Consider the following 22,744-nt stretch of genomic DNA (forward strand, 5'->3'; position numbering starts at 1 on the left):
GATATGAAACTACCGCATAATGTTAATTCAGTTATTTACTGTAATATAAATAGGTCAATATTATCAATTGACCTGTTGATCGTGGGGCATATGTCGGCTTTTACAAGGAGCATTGGCTTTCTAAGAAAAAGCCTTTCGGGTGGAGAGAAGGTTATCGCTGACGTCATGTTCTTCCCTACCTTCTTCTTAATGCGATAGTTGATAGTTTCGTGTAATGATAATAACTGCGCATCCCCGTAGCCACGCAACTCAGATGAGTTTCACCGATCATCGAGATGACTGCTAAACACTGCATCCTGCGAGATGTGACGCTAACTCTTCTCTTTTGTGTTGCTGTTTTAATGCTTCTCTTTACTAGTTCGTTTTCTTGGGCAGCTAATACCAACGGTACGTATTACACAACTTTTCGATTCACAATTTTGGTGTACGCTAAGAAAGACTCTAGTAATTTTAGGTGTTATCTATGGTACACTGCTTCTTTTGTGTTCCTGCTTGTAGGTATCTATTTAAATCCTCTCGATGCTTATAGTAACACAAATGTTACATGTGGGCTCGTGTAAATAAGAATAAACGAAAACGTATTTTTACGAAGAAAGCTATGAGAACTTACTATATATGTCATCGCCACATGCGATTTTATAAATGGAACTGCATTTCCATCGTCGCTAAGTACAGCTGTTTCCAATCTATCAGAAATAAAATTAACACATATTACCATATGTAATTCGTCTATAATTTATAAGCAGATTTAGATATTTTTAGTTTCTCTATAGGGTAATAGTTAGTTTATTAAATGAGATAAGGACCGAAAATATTTCACCGGACATGGAAGCCCAAGGCTGTCTGATTTCAATATCTTAATTAATGGCATTCCCGTATGTTGTTGTACTTGCACCACAGCTACCTTCAGAGGCAGGAAAAGATACCCATCCCATAGATGCCCATAGAATAGGCATTGTGCTGAAAACTATTAAAGATCATTGAGAAGCTAAGGAACCTGCGTATGACAAAAAGCTCACTACGGCCTCGGAAAATGAAAAGTTTTAGTCGATGATGATGATGATGACGGAAGGGGGCCGCATATAAAAATAGTCAATGTTCTTCAATACTCGAGCCATACCCAAACAAAACATACATATTTAGTTCCCAAGTATATGTTTGCCCATATACTGACAATATATAATGCATGTTATATCTCACCGCTGCTTTTACAGGATGTTCGTTCGGTCCGGCAATGTGTAATCGTCATTGTTTGGGACTGTCCCGCTCCGGCGGGTCCTGTGAATTAAATAGTTCGAATACACCCTTCGAGATACGATGTGTTTGCTTCGATAAGATATGATATCTACTAAGACGCCAATATATCGCAATTCTTATCAGTTGATATTTGCATTTGATCTTCATTCATGAGTAAATGATGCTGAATCAAATTCCGTAAGTGTTTTATTAAATAAAAACATACCTATTTTAGTTAAAGTATCATTAATTATACTTGCTGTGATGTATGATAAGCGTTTACAAAGTGTAGCATCTACTGACGGCTCTCCTTTTCCTAGAACAGCATGAAGCAGCACCACAATACCAAACTCCTAGAAAGGTTACTCGAGTTTCGGCAATATTATGAAGTTTCTCTAGGAACAAATAAGATTTGAAGTTCACCTTTCAATTTGACGTCTCACGCGACTGAAGGGAGACAACAATGCTTCATCGTTACAACGGAAATGACCACTACTACGCATTACATCTCAGCTAAGGTATAGTAACGTCAGCAATCACCCGTCTTTTGCTTGGTGTAAGAATAAAAAGGACAGAGAAAGGCATATATATATATATATATGCGCCTTTCTCTATCCTTTATATATATATTATTTATGCATTTAGCTTAGCTGGAAGATGCGCAAACGCAGCGCTCCCCATCGCTCTATCTTTATTCCTGAGCAGCTGAATTAATTTGCTCCCAACGATCCGTTATTCAGTAACCCGACATTTTTCCAAATCGCTAAAGAAAAGGGGTGTAGAACAATATAAACTAAGGCAATGATACGCATATAGTCAAGTAGAGAGGTACTGAAGAGTGTTTTAATTGTTGAATTATTTAGTAGAACCAATTTTCAGTTTCAGTGGTTTAGGTAAGTGAAGACAATCATGTGAAAACCGTTCACGTACAGAACTATATCTCATATAGAATATGATTGGTCGTACATTTTACCTAACAGATGAATTGTTCTCGATTTTTCAGTGATAAAAGCCTGCTTTTACCAGAACACAATTAAAACAACATATTAGCAATGTTTGACCTTAAAAAAACGTGTAATTTTCTGTGGGAAAACTAGAAAAAAACTAAAATGTATCGCCCGTGTTTATTTTTAATTAATGCTTCTTGTTCAGTTGAATCCGCTGACAATTCACACAACAGTTTTTGCTCAGAGCAGATGATTTTATCCCGGAACCAATACCTGGTGTGGAATGGTGCTACAGTTGACACTGCAGCTCCTTCATGCGGCGACCTTGACGACCTCCCACCGGGGCATGCACTCGTAATAGGGGAGCAAACTAAATTACAAAGACGACTCTTTCATCATTTTTGCCCGTTGCCGCATGAGACGCCAACCCCTAATTCGCTCAAGGGATTTAGGCCGTTTAGAAGACTACACAGTTTTTGCCGACACGTGCAACATGCACGACGAACATTACGGAGTTACCTTTCTTTGTGATAGTTCTTTTCTGATAGATGACCTATAGATATGGTAGTAAGTGATGTTAGGTATCTAAGAACTGTTGAGTAACTCTCGTAAATATCGTTTTCAGTTACTGACTTTTAAAGGTATAGATTGTAAAGGATTTTTCAATGAATGATAGATACAAACAATCCTTACTTATTTACACTATCTGAGAATGTATCTTTTCTATATGTGGTACATATGGTAAAGTTGGCTGGAGTTTCGTCCTCAATGACTGTTATTTATCTGTTAAACGGCCTGTTCAATTAATTCCACCACATAGGAAACACTACTCGTTATCTATTTGGTACATTTCTGTACTTCAGCGCCTCGGTGCCTGGTGATTACGTTGTCACTGCACTATCACTTACGGCTTCAAATCAGCTTCATACTTTTAATGTAGCTGTGAAAAAAACAGCAATCCAAGTAAACTGTTGTAAATATGTTTTTGAAATAAATTTGTCATACTATTTGCTAAAAACCAAGAGATCGATGATCGGTATATATGAAATCTTAATAATTCGATAGTGTTGTAGCTGCTCTGATGGTTATCATAATTATCGACTACAACAACGTAAAAATAGCTAAATGGTAGCTATAAAACGAAGAGACGAGTTAAAATTGTATTGAAACGCAGAGTTCTCCCGAATTTCACTTCAAAAGCTGCTTCAAAAGGATTTGATATTAATTGTTTGATAACCCAAAATATTGAATTGGCCACGCTGGTTTGTAACTCCTTTCTCTGCTATTTCATCGCTCAGACTTTGAATTTTGGCATAAAGCTTTAAAAACCTTAGTTTTTTTCCGGCTACTATTTACTTCTCTAAGTTCAGACTCCACTTCCTTAAAACAAAATAGGTAATATATGTAGATCGAGAGAGAGAGGGGGGAGAGAAAGTATTAGAGCAGTTCATTATGTCAATAGGTACATCTATTTTTTAGTGCCGCGGGAATTTTAGTTTGCAATTAATCTATGAGCACAGTAATCATAAAACATAAATCGACTGCAATCTTTTGCAAATTTCCGTAGCATTCATATTGCATCTCTTGGCTTAGCAAAGGTGTTCTTGAATCGAACGGAACCTCTTGCGTTACCATACAGAAGTGCTTCGGAGTAGTTAATTATCCTCTTGACGGACTGGACTTAATTTTTTGAGCTATCTGAAAAACCGATCCCTTCCATTCGTCCACTATCATCTTCTTCAGGCGGGTTCGCTTTGAAGTCGTACTAAAGGAACTCAAACATACGACAAAGAACGATCAGTCTTCCTGTATCCCGCACTTCAAAGTACCAATGTCCGATCGTTGTCCTGTCTGTGTGAATGGCTCAAGTTTTTTGGATGTAGACACTTCAGGAAGGATATGATGCAGCAGAAACAAGAGTATGCGAAGGTACAGCACTCAACTCAGAATCGGCCCTGCTTGAATCTGTACAGGCAGCGGAGGACCGTTTATACTGCTAGCCTTTAACTTTTGACTATCTTATCAATACGAGCTTGTTAATCCTTTTGCACGCCAGACAAAATAGTGTAGGTGCATTTGTCGTTTTACTGTAGTGTCTGTTCGTCCTCTGTCAATTCAACTTTCCGTTATAACTCTGGAATTTGATTTAAAGATGTTCGTAAGCAATTGCTGAAATGTCCACAAAGCAATTGCTGCAGACTTCGAGGCTTGCTTCCAAACCAACTAGCAGTGGCATTTTTCAGCCGGCCCGTCCAAATCAATTCAACTGTAAATATCTTTCCGCCCCTTTGGGTTCTGATGACAGATTTCTCATCCTCTCTGTTGTCCACTGTCACTCTCTTAGAGAGTTTCACTGCTGTTCATGTACAAGTGAATAGCACCCCGATGTTCTCTATTCGCGTTCCTGTCGCCTCCTGGTTCGTCTCGTCAAATTTCATCGTTCACTGAGATTGCAATCCCGACGCTTGGCCGAATCCAGATGGGGGTCATACCTTCAAACTGGCACCGTCGCTGTTACCGGCACTGTTGTCGTCTCCGCCTGAAGTGGGCACTTGCTTGTGGCACGCTCTACCTTTTCCGCGCTGCGCGTCAGCGAACCGGGAGCTAGAGCGCGACGAATGTGAAGAATGACTGCTGCGCCTATGGCCAGTAGCGAACTACACCTAGGAACATCAGAGCGAACGCTTGATTTAATTCGAAATTACATAATCAGTCTCTCATAAGCCATAAAGCTAACGACGATGATGGTGGTGATGAACACCAGAGCTAGCCGAATCTAAGACAGGTGCTTCGAAAGCTAGCCAGATTTTCCGATTACAAATCCATACATATATGGCATATACCAGACAGCAAATAGTGTTCAATATCGTGCCCAGAGCTAAATCGCTACTGGCTCAGGTTAAAGATAAGCAATCATCTCACCAACGAAAGAAGCGAGATCTTGATTTCGCCACTTCGCACTTTTGCGCTTGTGATTATTGTCGGTAGATAGTAATCGTTCCTACTGCGTCAACATAGCCCAATTCATGTTATAATTTACTAGCGAAGTGAAAAACATGTGCTATCGTAGCGACCGTGTATCTTTGCCACCTCACATGCCAATAACCAGGTTCAATGTAATCTAGGCAAGGAAACAGTGTGGTACCTCTACGTGCATCTAAGTAGATTCATGGATATCAGTACAAGGCCCATGTAGTGCATCCATCAATAATAATAATAATAGAGTATTATACACAAAGCCACTCGTATCTTACAATATTCATTCAAATAAAACCTCCCTTTGCAAAAGCCAATACCTTGCTAAATCTTCATTTACTTTGATTCTCACGGTCAGAGCATACGATTGTTACAGTGAATACAATATAATCAGTTTGACGATCATACGCCGGTGAAAAGAGCCGTTGAGACTTCAACGGGCCACCATTTAGCCGTTTGTTGGACGACGTTTTCTTTCAGCTGAGTGATTATCCCTTCAACGCTCCTATTGCTAAATGGTATCTTCATGTCGCTATAGATGGACAGCTACTGCCTACCCTAAGGAGAAGCTAAGGATGAAAATCAAGAGAGCATGAAATCGTCATGATCTCCCATCGTCCGGATTAACTATCCGCTGGATATACGCGTCCGCATGTACGTCTGTTGTCCCCTCTCGTCGCTCTCTCAGTATGTATCCGTCCGTCGCTGTCCTTGTGGAACTCCATTGACATACCTAATTCCTTTTGCTTTGCGTTGAATTCAAGTTAAAACTTTACGATCAGGAAGCACTGTGAAGTAACGATTTGCAATCTCAGTTGCTGAGATCGGGAAGAATCTATGGAGGATACAGCAAAAATGAGTGAAACAAAGCCGGTAGTTTTTTAGTTATAAATTAAAAAGAGCGATCATTTCTATTTATCAAAAGATGTATACATAGAAACGACACCTACTTATTTCTATATGTAAACGAGGTTATTGACGAAAAATCTGTATACATTTTTTGCTTTTACAGATATACACGGTCATATTACATATAGTTGAAGTCAAGCTCTGCATCGAGGCAGAAGTAAGCAGTTTCCATGTATATATCTAACAAGAGACCGTTATTTTCAGTTATTACATATACAGAAATATATATTTGCCCATTTTCTCTATATGTACACAAGCTATCGAAAAATTTATTCAGCACAGACTTCAAATACAATTAAAAACTGCCCTCTAATCCTCTCCCTCTCCACCCCCTCTTATTAAAATTGCAAGTATTATTTAAACCATTTTAATACGATAAAACACATATGCATTTTTAAATTTGTTTAGATAATGGTATTCCTGGGTTCTGTGGGTTCTGTGGGAACTTACCAAAGACTTCTGCAAAAAGCGGAGATTCTGCAATATATATATATATATATATATATATATATATATATATATATAATGGCACTACCTTCTATCTAAAATGGGGACTGAATGGATCCTCAGTGCAGAAAGTCTAAATACAATAATTAAGACTAATAAGATTAATAACTAGGTTAGAATGTTTAAAATCACAGAGAAATTCTTATAGTCAGCAGTTCCTGCGTTCCTTCTCACACACAAACGCTCTCTGTTTCGAATTTGACGTCCGGTTTCGCCGTTAAGCGTAGCTCCATCAGGCGACTGGCTCCCAGCATGAAACGAACCATGTATCTATGCCCGGGTCGGAACCGAGACCACAACGTGTTCCAAAGATTAGCGGGCAAATACGTTTCCCACTAAGCTACCACGGGAACACAAACTCTAGTTTTAATTTTCTAGTTCTCTGTGAGGCAACGTATTGCTGCTGCTGCTGCTATTCCAGAGTATCAATAAGCAAACTTCTTCTTTTGTTATTATAGGCAAAAATTCGAAAAACTACTTAGCGACCTCAACCGCTATTAATTTTGCTTTACTGTTTCATTTTATATTTTTAGTGCCTTTCGTATGCGCTTGTATTGGCGTTCTAATATAGCTCATCTCCGTTATCTGAGAGCTAAAAGGACGGCTTATCGGAGAATCCTATCTAAAACCTACCGCATGTCTCACTGCGGCAACGGCGCACAGAAGCCTGATGGTTGGGGAGATCCTTCATATAAAGCCACCACATAGCGAAACGAGTAATATTTCGGGCTAACTGTTCTTAGCGAGTTCTAGTTGTTCCCAACACCAAATGGATGAGCATTTCAGTTGCTCTGTACCATAAAAGCTCAATCCGCATTTGGCTAGCCCAGCTGTTTGCAAGAAAGCGAATCAACGAATGTTACGATTTGTCGCAATTGGATTTACGAAAGGATCATCTCTTATCCTCAAACGATAATTGGGCATATGCATCGTTTTACTATTGGCGGTTCGTGAGAGCTGGAGTATTGCGAACAAGCGGACCGTCTACAAAGCACTGAGTTGGCCTTTTTCTAGTTCGTTGATCCTAGACAGGGCAGGTAAAAATACAAAAGATCGACTATTATCTAGCTTCTTTTTTCACGAAGCAATAACGAATTTCAACTGCGACAATCCCCAGCCGATTCAGCAGCGGCGACGCCAAACAATACATCAAATAGGAGTGACACGCTTCGTCCAGTCTGATCACGTCGTTTACGGCGTACGCAAATCTATTGCAAAGGGTAGTCTTCTTCTCGAAGCGGCGCGACTATCAGTTATAGAGACGATACAGTCCTGCAGTAATATTTGTTTGTCGCTCACTATTTGTTTCAATACAACCAACTATAGACGATAGTGACAAATGGATTATTTATGACTTCGTGTGGAAAATCAATCTAAGAAAAATAATTGCTTTTCCGTGGGAAGCACAGGATGCAAAACGACAAATTCATTGAAGAACAATTGAGCTAACACTGTTTTGATAACTACCTTTTGTTAATGATCGAATTCTGCGAATAGTGAGAGCGACGCAGAAGCGCACAATTTTTTTATATTGTTCTTTTTTTCGAACGTTTTCACATCGTTGTCAACTCAAAAAGTGGTAACGTGCGACATACCATGTCGTTCTTGTCATGCACACTTACGTCGAACTCGTACTTCGTTAAACGACCAAAAAGGCAGCTTGGATACTTAGGTACGTTTAACAATCTGGCATCTATTAGAATCCTTCCATCTATTAGAATTCCTTCCTGAATCAATTCCAACGTTCGGAGTATTATAATATAGAGAAAGTCGTCAAGCAACAGCAGAGCATTCCCTTCGCATTTGAGTACGATGGTACTAGTGTTTCTGGCGGGATTTTTTTTAAAAATTTCGATTTTCAATTTGCCTTATAACCTTGTCTGGAAAATGTGAATCTCCGGTGTAACTGATTCAAGCCTTAAAATGCATTTAAAGCAATGCCTAATCGCTTAGGTACTGGGCATAAAATTCGAAATATTTGAACTTCTGAGTATAAGCAGTAACGAATCTGGCGTTGCATTTTGGATCACCTCCACCTAGGACAAAATTTAACTAGGACAAGATAATCCACGTTTCTCACTGGAAGCTAGCTAGCTAGCTAGCTAGACGTCTTCAAATTTCGTGCTTGAAGCTATTCTGGTGATGGTAATATGAAATAAGTATATTATAGTACCTATCGAATAGGTGAAGCATGATCCATAATGTTACGATATGTGCCAAAAATTAGTGCTTATTGTCCATCTGTAATTGCTAAAAGTATGTGTGAGTTAAATAAAAAAGGCATTACGACTATAACGATGAGGCGGTGATGTGCAACACAATGCTCCTTTGCCGCTGAAAAAGGTAAATGTAATACACGCGGTGCGCTAGGATTGGTAAGGTAAATCTTCCTACAGGTACTTCCTCAAGGAACTTGGTAGACGACAGCTTCAGTAAAATCGCCAGGATATGCTAAAGATGGTTAACATTTATTGAATAGCATTGTCGACGAAAACGTGCACGTGTTCCTGTAGATTCGTTCACCTTCGGGGCTGGACCTGCTCAGCTACTGCGCTCACACATTTTGCTTAGATGGGTGTAGTTTTGGTCAACTGCCGATCATTATTTACTCCAGAGTGGTTAAAATAATTTTGAAGCGAGTTCTCAGAGAAGGATTCTTCAACAAGGTACAAGTGAACATCCTCTTGCCGTACATATATGGGCATCTGCAAAACATATGGTAACAGGTCATATCTAAGTAACTGTATGTTTTGAGTTTTACACGCAGTACTGCCGTCAAGCATTGCTTCCTGTACAGAACGAAGTCTGTTTTGGGGCTAAACTATTTTTGTGTTGCTTCAGTCAGGAAGCAACACGTGGCTACTCCACCATCACGTGGATAGCAACTCATATCTTGGTTTATTTCAATTCTTCGTTCCGTTGTATTCTTTTTTTCAGTAAACAGGTTCATATGCTCTCTTGCTGCTTTCTAATATTTATGCATTTTGACGTCGAGCGTTCTTCTTCTATACTATCTATATTCTTATACTAACGAACGCTAGTGTCTTCAAACACCCGACACTTAGTAACGTGTAATCAACCACCATGAATAGGGTGCCGGTAAATGACAACTTGGTGGCAAACATTTTACCATGAGCTTCGTCTACTTCCCTGATCAGATAGAAATCTGTTGGCACTAGTCAGAAAATGTTGCGGCTTTTAAAGTCGCATCAAACCGTCTATCAGTTTTGTGAACTAGTTCTTGTCTTTGCATCCGACGGGGTTACCGACACGGCGGCAGCTACTGCAAATTGTTTCAAAGTAATCAACAGCGGTATCCGGCAAGAGTTATTTACCGCGTTTTCCACCAAATTTAAAGTATCTAAGACAGTTAAAAACGAACGTTTTCTACACATCAGAAATCTGAGATTCGTCACAATGTGGCACGGAATCATTTCCAAAGATGGCCATGTTATACCTAATTTGGACGGCAAATTTCCAATATTCGTACCTCAGCGATGGTGCAAAAGACCGGCTCATATTTCCAGAGTATCGATTCTAAAACGAGCCAATGAAGATACGTCCGCATAGCTAAACGAACACTGTTCGAGCGTGTCCAAAAGGAAACACCTCGAACACAAACTTTTTCGAAAGGAACTGAAAGTGAACGTGTCAATGGCGGACGGGTGGTCCTGCGTGATTCTGTTTACCGAAGCTGACACTGGGGAGATTGAAACTAACACCGCTGCACTTAAGGCCAATGGTCATTGAAGTCCATTACCGACATAGGTACTTACGGCTACCTCTTTGCTGACCATGTCCACCCTTGAGTGTAAGAGAGCATATAATATTGCCAGTTTTTCCCAAGGAACCTGAAAGCTCGATGTCTACGGGAATGACGAATGACCTTCTAATTACCCATTCATATCTCAAAAGCAACGGGATGATTCCGTATTTCATAAGAAGTTAATGAGCATGTTCTAAATGCAAGTAATAATACTTCAACTAAAGAATAATAAAAATATTTGCTTCTGACGATTTTTTCCTTGAATAAAATTAATGTAGAGATTCTTTGGCGGCAAATTTGCTCCTGGCTGTTTGCCAAACCTCTAATTATTAGTTACAAACAAGTGTGTCTTTGCCATGCTCTGGGCTCTTGTTGCTCTTTTTTAAAACCCCCAATTCTGAAACTTGCAATTAGCAAAAACTGTTATCGACTGTTATACGCAACTAATTGGCCTTTAGCAGGTGAGAGAATAATAGAAAGAAGAAACTTGAACTAATTGTCAAGGTTTTGTAGTCAGCACAGTAGGTCTTCGTTGTTTTCTTCGAACGAGGCCAGTGTTTCGATGAATTTCCTAACACGTTAAACACGCTCATTAACATCGAACCCTATTTTCGAAAGGCTCGCACTGAACTACTAAGTGAGGTGTCATCTTAAAGCTGCTAGCTCAACAGTAGGATTTGTCACGGTTGTTTTCCATGCAGTAGTTGTATGAGTGAATCATAACTACGATTAAGAATAACCGGGCAATTTTGTTAAATTGTTGTGTGCGCTGTTCAACGAGCTGTGGAACCTTCGGCTGCTTGTCGGTCTTAACAGCATGCGAACAATTAAGCTTAGATTTCTGCTAAAACCAACCAGATCTCGTCCATCTGCAGTACCGACATCTTTTCTGACTACTTATATAGCTCATCAGTTTACCAGACATCTCGCGCGCAACGTATCACTGTCCGCATATCTCAAAAAGAACTTTCTATTCACTGCTCCGGTTGACAAGAGCAGAAGCGTACGTTATCATAGGTAAACTTCAAGTTTTCACCGTGCGTCTGTGTCGGTGTCATGCATTTACTAAAGGAATCTCGACGACCTGATATGTAGCTAACTAAACAATTCAGTATTTTTTTAAACTGACCATTGTTAGTGACGTATTACATCAAAGTAACCTTGACAGATACTGCATGTGATGCGGTGCCTCACTATACACCATTGCTAACAGCTCCCCTAATTATGATTGTAAATACCACAACCGTTAGGAAGTCTACCATACCAAAAGAACATTATCGTAAGTAACGTCGTTCATTCAGGTGGCGTCTAATTATTGTTACCAGATGACGACGCTCTGGATGGACATTATATATGTATACGAAAGGAGCTATGCTACAAAAATCCTAAAGCGTCAATGTTTCCTCACGATCCATCTGAACGGAAGACAACTGGGTTAAACTACTAGTTAAAGAGGTTCGCGGGGCTAATACCGACAACATGCTGGCGTAGTGTGGCGTAGCAGACGGAATTCATATATTTAATGTTTAAACTAAAATTTTCAAGGTGCCCGAAATAACTGCTAAATTTATTCGCGCGTCAACAGCAGAACAACTGACAAATGAGCACAGGTAAAAAGAAGAACAAAGCACGCTCAGATGCGACTTAAGTTAGGCCACTACAGTCAAATAAAATTCGTTCTAAGATCAACATAGTGTAAACAACATTTTCTAGCAGACGTAATTAACTGAGGACGGACCGATCTGTGCCACGCATAAACAGGCACGATTCTACAAGTCTAAACTGTATAAACGACGAGCATTCGGGTGCGATAAAAAAGATGCCACTTCAAATCGTTTTCTCTGAGCATGGTACCGTAAACCTAATTTAACATTGACACTCTTTTTTTGCCTTGGACGTGGGACTCAGAGTGCGCAATTTTTTCTGTAACCCTGAAGCTTTGAAAATGGCCAAAAAACTTCACAAACAAGCAAAATGACTTTCCATTTATTAACATAGTCTAGCGTAGATGACTGAATATTTTCGAGGTATGGAAACGAAAATTTGGTACGGTTAAGCCCAAATCTTGTATGTAGCCCTATAATAGATAGAGCCCGTAGAAAAAAAATAAATATTCATCGCTTACAGATTCCCTACAATGGAAAATGAATTGTTAGCTAATGAGACTGCTTATTGGACTCTTAAAATATAGTGAAGGAAACTACAATAACTCTGCATATGTTTGACTTCTATACGTCTCTACACATATCCATCCATTACGAACAAAATTTATGTACGCTTTTTTGTAAGTAAGCTTTTTTCTCGCTTCTGCATTTGCTGTCTATAGGTTACAGTTGAAAAACTGAGACACAGTAACCTATAACGTATCGTTAAGAACAACTAGATGTATTGATTTTTAAACGGTTTTCTATTTGACAAATATTAGAGTCGGAACCATATTATAGAACGTTCGTTTTTAAGGTCGGCACACGCCATCAGGACGTGTCTATCTGACTGCATCTCTATCGCAAAGGCTCTCAAGATCGGCAGCAAAAGACTGGCAAAAGTCATTGTTGACAGATAATCAGACTCAGTCAATAGCAACCAAACCGGTCATAAATAGACAGAGAAAGGCAGACCATGGCAATGCTTGCCTGCTCCCGATTTCCGACTGAACTTTTTGACCGACATCTGGTTTCGATGCTAGCTCCTACAGGGAGCACTAATAATGATAATAACGATCGTCTTGCGTCCTTCACTATAGCTATCTACACATTGTTCGTATCTACGTGCGATTTTCGAAATACTCTGCTGAATCAATCACATCTCTACTTTAATGGCCACACTTTTGAGCAATTTATAAGAAAATTTATTGACTGAGATTGTTCATGAATTTAGATGTCAATGCGTATTATGTCAGTACTTAACTGACTAATAACTTTATTAATAACAATTTACGGCAACCGTTCGACACTGCAACTGACATAGAAATGCCTGCAAAACGATTTGTATTTATCAGATGTGTTACATGGTTCGCTTTAGAAACAAGCTATATAAACGCAATGAACAGTATAACAACAGTATTTTGCAGTATGATGACGATGATGATAAACTTACGTTTTTGCTATATGTGTATAGATATGTGCGTTTAAACGTAATTATTTGACGAATTGTACATTTTGTAACACCAAGGTGAACTCTAGTCCTTTTATAGTTCATCACATCAATTTTGGTACAATGACTTTAATTGCCCTTATGCGAGCAGAAAGCCACTATGGACTAAAGTTTCCGCTTAGGATAGTTAAAAACTATGGACTAAAATAAAGGGCTGTATCATCTAAAGTCATATCGTCAAATTTAGCCTCATAACTTGTCCAAATGCAAAGGCAAATTGGCACCCTTTGTCAACGTGGTGAGCGACCTCAGCGAATTTGAGCCTACTATTGTATCAACAAGTATTATATGGACACAGCGCATCTGCAACTGTGACATGCGTATTTTTGTTTTTCTCAATGTCGTTGTGTCTGCTATAAATCTCCTATTTTGTCTTCCGCTTGTAAACAGCGTCCTTTTTCTCAGGGAGGCGCGGTGGGGCGAGAATCGGAGTAGCTGGCGAGCAGCAGCAGCAGCTGGTTGCATCGGACGGGGGCGGGCAGGCGGGCCGATGAATGGATGAATAGAAGCAAATTTCGTTTTGGATAAAGAAGTAGGTAACGGAGAAGAGAGCGATAGAATTAGTGACAGAATGAGGTTCACTGGCCCGATAAAACATCTCCGATGAGAAAAGTAAGTACACGAAACACCAGCGGGTATCTTCATCCGCGCCTCTGTTCGCGGCCCACATCTTTATTCCGTTCCCCCTATGACATCACACGAACACCCCGGTCGGATATTTGGTCCTGGAGCGGGACACCTCAATTCAACCATGTCTACCCCTCATCAGCGGCATTCGACTCACTAAACAGGTTGTTCTCGAACTCGGTGAACGGCTCGCTAAATCAAAAGGAACCAGAAAGACCGGAACTCCTCGAAAAACGCTGAAGATGCCTAAACAAACTGAGTGCAACCTTCAGTGCTATCGGCGTTGTGTGAGCAGTTCCATGTCAACACACACGAGGACCAAGAGTTTGTTGTACGCATGGTTAGATAGTGCATATAACCTTGTGATGTTTAGGTGGCATGTGTGTGACCGAGGTGCCCCCACGTGTTTGTCTATGTGTGTGTAGTCACTATATTGGTGGCTGGAGTGTGTGGCCAAAGATATATGCGTACGGGTGTTAGATGTCGGTGGGACACTTGTTCAATAGTGGCGACTGAGCAGGTTCACTGAATTGGGGGAGCGAATACGCCTCATGTTGCCGGTGGGGGTGCGGCTGGTGACAGCGGCCGCTGGGGATCTTGGTCGCAGTGGTAGCTAAGAGGAGCGAAGTACGGCGCGCTCACGCTTGGTTGGATTTGCACTTCTCCCTTCCCCTCTCTCGCGCCCCCTTTCGAACCCTCGGCGCTCGTGCCCTGCTTGGACATCATGTATAATGTTAGCAAGTGGTACATACAAGTACGAGTAGACGGCAACACTTAGCGAAGGCCGCTTTGATATAGGGCTGTCCCTAATAGCCCAGAGAGGTGTGAAATGCCGTACAGAGTTGGGACACTATGGTGACTGAACGATGTTAGAACACGAGCAGGAGTGATCGATTGTTCGGGTGAGACTCGTAACACACCACGGAACGGGTGCGTGTGTGTGAAGTTCTACCAACCACTAATTTTCGACTTCATATGATCGTCTTAACACGTGTGAAAAGGGCTATGTTTCAGGCAGTTAAAAAGCGATGCGGAACATGTAACACCTCAAAAAATAAATCGAAATGCTTCCTGGTGGTTGGCGTCGACCATGCAAATTAATTCCAAAGTTCAAACAATATTTCGTATATATATAGTCGTCTTTGCAGTGCACCAGCCTTTGGCAAAGGTTATGGCAAGCTGATCAGACAGTTACTGTCTGATCCGTACTGATACCCTGAACCGGCGACTAATTCATTCGGAATAGATGGAAACGTTGTTTTGCTGCATCAAGAAAGGGCTAATTTCGAAGACCACACGCGATGCAATTTGCAACAGTTAATTACCATATAGTTAACACATAAGCAATTTCCTCTAAATAAACACAAGCACTATCTTTCACACAATTTTCTCAACGACGCTTCGTATGGTACAATTGCTTGCTATGTCCATAGCTAGCTTAGCAAATAAAATTACTCAATACAGTTTATCGAAAAACAGAGATTGTCACGTTCATTACTTCCAATGGCAATCAAATGAAGCCCTTTCAATCCGTTTTTCCGTTTGCTGTAACTAAAACACAGCTTCGATCAACCTAGGAGCTAAGCATTACAAGCACAAGTTCGCAAAGTGTGCCTAACGTAAAAAACATGTGGTGAACATTTGGGCACTACAACGGTTTTATCGAAGTTCGTAGGGCGGATATCCCACAGGTAATATTGCGCGTCTCATAACCATATTTCTTGAAAGCCATTTATGAACTGCAAGCAAGGAGCAAAACATACATTATAATGTTCCATAGATACATAGTGTAATTCTAACCTATATGTTAGGTAGTTGTCAACAGAAAGGGCGACCCTGTAGGCTACCGAACTCGTATACATATCAGCGATTTGGTGCATAGAGTGAACGTTAGGCACTCAAAAGAAATTAACGGACGTCTTACACGAGTCATTGTTTAGACAATTAGAAATTTTAAGGTTTCTAGAATAGGCTAGCAGCCTCCATCGGGCATGAATTGAAGCATCTTTAGCAACGTTAGAAACAGCCTGGCAACGACATGGACCATTGTCTCACCCACTTTCCGCAGCAGGAAAATTAGAACTTACATTATAATTGGCCGTCAAGTCGATAGATAGTATTAACCTTTATTTGAGGCGATCTAGCATTTTGTCTGCGGAGAATATACGATTATAATATTAGAATAGAATAAAATCGAACAAAATTAATGGGTCACATCCGCCGCTGCCTCATTCGCCTGAAATCGATTCCTAAAGCACACCCCGGTAGTCAGTCCATCCTTGAAACAAGTAAGTAATTCTGAGGTAACAACAAAGAGTATAGTGGTAAGCCAAAGTCACAAAAAAATCATAGAAGCGACATATATTGATGGGCTTTTTCCCGTTACTCGATGCAAACGAGAATCAGAATACGATATTACCAGCAGCACCATGATGTGATGATTTCCTTCCGCACAGAAAGCGCCCATGGCTTTGCTTCTTCTGACACTATCAGCGCAGCCTGTCGAATGTTCTATGCCTGTTGTATGTTGCGGCGACCAAAGTGCAAATGTTACTCAGGCTTGGTAGATCTGTCTCTTTATAAGAGGTGTACCTTTATACATACGAGATTCCCTATCTAACCCTATCGTATTCTACACATCTACCGGTATCTGTATACCTGTCTACTGCTGCAGTAGAAAATAGTGTAACTGTTTCTTTTCTGCTTACTTCGTTGAAACGTTACTCGCAGTGTCGGAGATTGATTTCTAACGGAAGTGGCTCCCGGGACGTGTCGTCATGGCGACATTCACCAATGCCTACAGTAAGCAAGGTTCTTTCAAGTTTTTCATGTCTAATGATAGCGCAAGTAGCGTAGATAGTCACAATTCCCCGCCGCGGTATAGTAAATACCTAACGCTGTTTTCGTCGACCAGCCACTAGTCAGAATCAGCGGATCAGGCGACGAACGCTAGTAGCCTCACGGATGGGTCTGGCTTTGCTTCGCCTTAATGTCGTCCTGCAATCTTTTACAACGACGGACAAATAAGGCAAATAAGATGTTTTCGTACTCTTTTAGGTCACGACGCCGCCTCGGGGAAGTTGTTCGCACCAGCATGGGACAAAAGCGATGCTTAAGTCGAATCGTTCTCGCTGGCTGAAATTAGAAGATCAAAGCATCGGGAAAGCATCTATCTGTCTACGCTGATGTGACTTAGGTGGCACTGGGTTAGCCTACTAGACTAAACTAATCGATAGGACTGAAGTGCGGCGAAGATTAGCAATTCTCAGCAGGCAGTAACGAGGGAACCTTTGCGAAAGAATTATACAAGAGCTTCAATCCGTGGTAATTGCTTACACAAACCGAATAAGATTTATGTTCGTCCTTGCCTCTTTGCGGAGCTGACTTTATCTATTGCAATTATATAACATAGAATTTCTATATTTTCAAAAAAAGTTTATTTCCTCCAAAGATTGTCACCGTCCACGATTACCCTTTGACTATGTGACGGTGAACTGGGTTCAGGAGAACATGTTTACTTCCCGGTGCATACAGATTATTTTATGAATATCTGGACTCACGCAAGTGACAAGTAGTTGACAAAGTGTAAGAAATAAGAATAAATGTCGTTATAATAATGAAAAAGACATGTTGCCATATGAGTTTTACAGGACAGAAACATTAACTAGGAAAAGCGGCGGCATTGCGCGAGGTGCTGTATGATATAGTCTCGATTATTTGAAGGTTCACAAAATGCTTTCAATTTAATTGTTCGTGAACTTATCTTACCACCTGTCATGAAAAAACTGCCAAAAATGGTTACTTCTGGAGCCCTGACAGACATATCACTATGTAGACAATTCTTCTAATAACATAAGTTGATAGGAGAGTTATCCTAATGTAATTTACGGACCGTTCATAGCTAATTTTCTTTGTTAAGAAGTGCCATACTTAACAGCTCAATAACTTCACAGCAGCTACTAAATCTCCATGTCACTCGGAACTTTGTAACGTTCGAATCGCTACTGAGAACCGACATTTTTTAAATTAATAGGTTACGATTCACTGTGTCACCTGTACAATGAGTATTGAAATAAACGCAGTGGACTGCATTATGATGCTTCTCACTGCGGCCTGATTTCGTGTAGACTTCTACTAGTTGAATGTACCTTGATTTCCTTCTGTTGAATCCTGTCCTGGGGGGGGGGGATTGAAGGCGCAGGCCAGTGCGGAGAGGTGGATATATGATTTACAAGAATATCTTCCATAACATTTCAAAATATAGACTTCTTCGCAATAGAACAACAATTCTCGGCAATGGAACGCAGTCTGTTTTTTGTAAACTACAGTGTTCTCTCGAAGGGCTGAGGATACGAGGTGGACACGAAACAATTGCACGCCGCCATTGTTTGGAAACATTATGTAGGGCATATTCGCGGAGATTAAATAACTTAGTAGAGGGGATGAACGGTAGCGTGTATGGAACTATTCCTAAAGGCGCACCCACACTGTCAAAATCAATTTCGCAATAATTGATAGCATTACATATGCTTAACTTGGATGACTATTATTCAGTGAAAATTAATGTTTGTGAACTTGAATTGATTCGCAGGTTTCAGCCCGCACCCTCTTTTTTTTTTTGTTAATTAATTTGGCTAGTCCGATCCGTTAATTTTATCTTATTATTAGAGTCAATTATTAATATAGGAATTATCCTGTTTCAAACAACCTGTCTACCTAGTCATCAACCCACCCTAATATAAATAAATTTTAACCGCGTCACATCTAGCCTAACATAAAGTTTGATGACTTACAATTATTCGGTGGCAATTCCTGAACCCCATTATCCCTCCGCAGTAATTTCCCCTTTAGAGAGTCTCCTCGTCTTATTGAAGTATGAAACCTCACTTGTACTGCAAGCTTTCCATTCGCTATGGTATTTTAAGTAAATACGTTCTCGAACGTGGAACACTGCCTTTTTTATAATGTATTTGTAATAAACTACGCCGCTAAATTCGCACTCGAAGTATGATCGTTTTACAATAATTCACGATATTGTGAGGTGTAGGGTGAGTGAGGGACAGCTTCCCAGAATTCAGTGAATATGTGCCTAACGAACATGCCATCACCAATTTGGTTCAAGTCCTTTTAGATGCAATGGCGTTTTACTAAATCGCATAACGATTGAAGTGCATGTGTATTAATGCATGTCATTAAAACGCTTATCCTACAAATAAAGTTTATCATTTTATGATGTAATGCTATAGATCGCTAGAAACAACACGCGACGGGAACACTTTAAAGCAGGAAACAGAAGAATCTTTGAAGAACAATAGCAGCCCCGCTAGGTACAGATATGAACTTGAGTGCAAACGGCTACTAGCTTAGTAACTTATTTTAGCCATTTATAGGGGGCAGAGGCTACCGTTCGAGGTACTTATCTTCGTAACTACATTTTTACGCTTAGTCTTTCGTGAGCGATTTAGCTTTCCTTCGGTAACTGCATCTTTCCCTTGAGGCATCGAGCACAAAAGCTTTCGCGATATCCTGAGCAACGTTGTTTGTATCTTGTGGTTGTATTGGTAAGCTATACAAGCCGCCGCCGCCGCCGCCGCCGCCGCTGCTGTTAATGCATAAGGTCTAGGGCAGCTGTAGCGGACTACTTATCACGTGTCTTATAGCGATGGCAATGGTCGTCTTTTCGAGGTGGAACAAATTGGGAGCGGTCGCAGATGATGATACAAACGATGATGATGAAATGACACCTTCACCGAACGCAGCGGCAGCCGCTACGGAGTCCAACTATCTTCCGATGGCGGCGCTAGCAGACAACTGCGACTTCCACTGTCGCCCTTGTACTACACTACCACTATCACTGTCGAATCCGTACGAGCGGGTAGATGATCTCGCCTTTTGATGACGGTGTCATTTATACTCCTATATGAAGTGAGATAGATGTCCATCATCTTGCATCTTGTCACGCCAGTCAGCAAAACCAAGCTGAGCAGAGTAGGGTGACAACGAGATGGTGTTCGGTTTCGTCCAGATCATAATGGCCACCCCCCTCCGGTATCTATCTCTATCTAGTATCATCGCCATCAAGATCAGCGCCAGCATCATCATGATCATTAGCAGCAGTAGCAACATCAACACCATTGTGTGTATGTGAAGTGTCAGAGTTTTTAACATTTTAGAGTTTGAAACTGAGCGAAGAGATGAGACGAGATCAGACCAGTCAGAGAAATCTGGTCGCCGCATCGCCGTTTCTCTCCTTCGCCTTGAAGCCAACAGGAGGAAAGAAAGGAGACTGGTAGCGCGAACAAGAGCCGCAATGACATCAGCTCTACTTGAATTGGCAGAGGAGTGAGTGTCGAGACAAGAAGCATAGTCGAGTCGAGAGGGGTCTTCACACGGCCGGCCGGCCGGCCGTTCAGGCACCCCTCTCCCGCCTGCATAGTTGACAGACTCGTCGAACAGGCCTCGCTAGATGGTCACATAGGAGATGTGCGTACGCGGCCAGCTTAGAGTGCTCTTCATCGATGGTGCTTTACCCCTACTGTAGAGGATTGATTTCAGTGATATCTGCCGGGCTAGTAGTCGCCTAAATCTATCCAGAAGCGCGACTAGAGTACGAGAAGATGATCATGGCGTGCGGGTCAGGTCAGTCGAGAAGAAGATAAAGATGTCAAGTAGACGGACGAACAGCAGCGAAGCGTAGAAGTAGCACTGGATAAGGACAATAGTCAAACTCCCGTGAAATATCCGGTTGTTCGGTTTCATATCTGCTCTTCTCTAAACGGAATCGGTTCTAATCTTGTTGGAATTTTAGACATAGTGACAAAACAGCGGGTTTACATTGTTAAAAGCTCCCCCTTACATGTAATGATACCACATTTACCACTGTTACGAAACGCAGACATAACAGCAGCGGTAACGGATGCTTCTCATCGTTGCCATCGTACGTCGTGCAGAGTATTCTAGTATTGACGTATGGAGTGCGGGTTTGTCGGGGAAAAATACAAGTGTATACGTACCATCACATATTTTACATAAAATATCAGACTTGCTATCAATGAGCTAATGTTCTAGAAAATTGCTTGAATTCGTATGAAGAAATTACTACTAAATTTATTATATATACTTATTTGGAACGCTTACCTGGTATAACATATTTTGGCAAGAAATGATTAATTAAATAACTTCAGTTCATTTGTATATTACGTTCCAAACAAATCGCTTTGTTTGCAGTGTATAGCTTAGATTGAGAATATTTAAAAACTTGATCTCAGTCTTCAAGGGAATGTAAGAACATATTTTCTAGTAAGTTTCAGGATCGCCGATGTTTATCCTACTGCTAAAAGTTGACATTTATAATCTGGCAGACATAACTTTGGGGAATACGTGACTATATGGAAAATGCGGCTTCGATGGGGACACTGAGAAGACGCTCGTGTCGGTTCTGCCAGTCGAGCCGGCCAGTTACTTCAGCAAGCTCTAGCTGTGGACGGTAGTAACAAAATATAGTTTTTGAAATAGTGACTGTTAACCATAAGTTACACTTCATTCCGGCACAAAAAGTGATAGGTCTTTTTATCGATTAGTATTAGCCGATGAGGGATGCTTCAATTGAAGGGGCTCCCACCAATAGAAGATCGTAAAAGCCTAAAATAATTAGGTTAAAATTTGGCTTTGAAAAACTTGCCAGATTGGGCTATCGCAGTGGCAAAGACACATGCCTGCTTAAATTAATGAAATGATGATCCATTTAGGTAGGCTCGCACAGGAACACCGAAAGATATTTAATCAATCGAACCCTGTTTGGATTACTGGTCAGACTCTAGCAAGATACTCGACCGTTTCAGAAAACTCTTGCCTCATTACTTTTTATTGTCTCGCCATCCCAGTAGCCCCATTAATCATTGACTGACACTAAATGGGAAAGCAGGCTTAATAAGGAAAGGTTTTAAGCAATTTCTTTTTAAGCCTCCAAAAATCAAACGTATTAAGTTAAAATGACTTACTGTTTATGTCTATATTTTCCACACAATCGTAGATTTTTCGAAATGATGTTTCTGAGCCAAAACAGTATTATTCTTGACTACAGAGGGTGTTAACAGTCTTCCTTTAACACTGTGCAATTTTTCGGCTGGATTTCGCTAGAGATCATTTGAAAGTGATTACTAGTAGTAATGATAAATTGAGCTCTTAGCTTTTTATATGTTAATAAAATCTTGGAATTTACACGTACCTGCCAGGATGCAGCGGCGGCGCTGCAAGAATCGAGGGCGAGGAAAGACATCGTTGATTCCCGATACGATAACTGAATAATCACTGGACGATATAGATTGGCCTCCTGGATCCCACACAAGCACGCCACAAGGCTTTCGGCAAACACACAAGACACGAGACAAAACGCGCTATTGGATGCAAGCTTTCCTTTGTAATATTGCGCGTTGTCGTCCAGCACTACTAAGACAATAACATATTGCCAACGGTATGCACGTGATTTTCGGCACACCTGCCAGGCGTCGTTAGTATGAGACACTAAACAAAACCATATACAATAAGGTCACCGGGCTATCGGCGATGCCTGCTATCCGCCCCGGGCCAACTTCAGCCGTTTCAGCAGCTTTACTCAGCTGCT

At 40.8% G+C, this 22,744-nt stretch overlaps 2 long non-coding RNA genes across 9 annotated transcripts; one reads left to right on the plus strand and one right to left on the minus strand.

The window, feature by feature from the left end:
• The first annotated feature begins 207 nt into the window (after positions 1–207).
• LOC111271728 (uncharacterized) lies at positions 208–18,238 on the plus strand. Of its 8 annotated transcripts, XR_015315443.1 has the most exons (6): positions 208–387; positions 1,215–1,434; positions 1,690–1,754; positions 5,640–6,225; positions 16,852–16,923; positions 17,179–18,238. It is a non-coding gene; the product is annotated as an uncharacterized LOC111271728 (long non-coding RNA). The 8 variants fall into 8 exon arrangements; XR_002687062.2 differs by lacking the exon at positions 5,640–6,225 and having other exon boundaries at positions 212–387; XR_015315444.1 differs by lacking the exons at positions 5,640–6,225; positions 16,852–16,923 and having other exon boundaries at positions 215–387.
• On the minus strand, positions 9,009–10,401 carry LOC147751956 (uncharacterized). Its single transcript, XR_015315445.1, has 2 exons — positions 10,066–10,401; positions 9,009–9,280 (listed from the first exon to the last, which is right to left on the minus strand). It is a non-coding gene; the product is annotated as an uncharacterized LOC147751956 (long non-coding RNA).
• Positions 18,239–22,744: the final 4,506 nt, after the last annotated feature.

The sequence above is a fragment of the Varroa jacobsoni genome, unplaced genomic scaffold (genome assembly GCF_002532875.2).
Source record: "Varroa jacobsoni isolate VJ856 unplaced genomic scaffold, vjacob_1.0 contig00929, whole genome shotgun sequence".
Taxonomy (NCBI): Eukaryota; Metazoa; Arthropoda; class Arachnida; order Mesostigmata; family Varroidae; genus Varroa; species Varroa jacobsoni.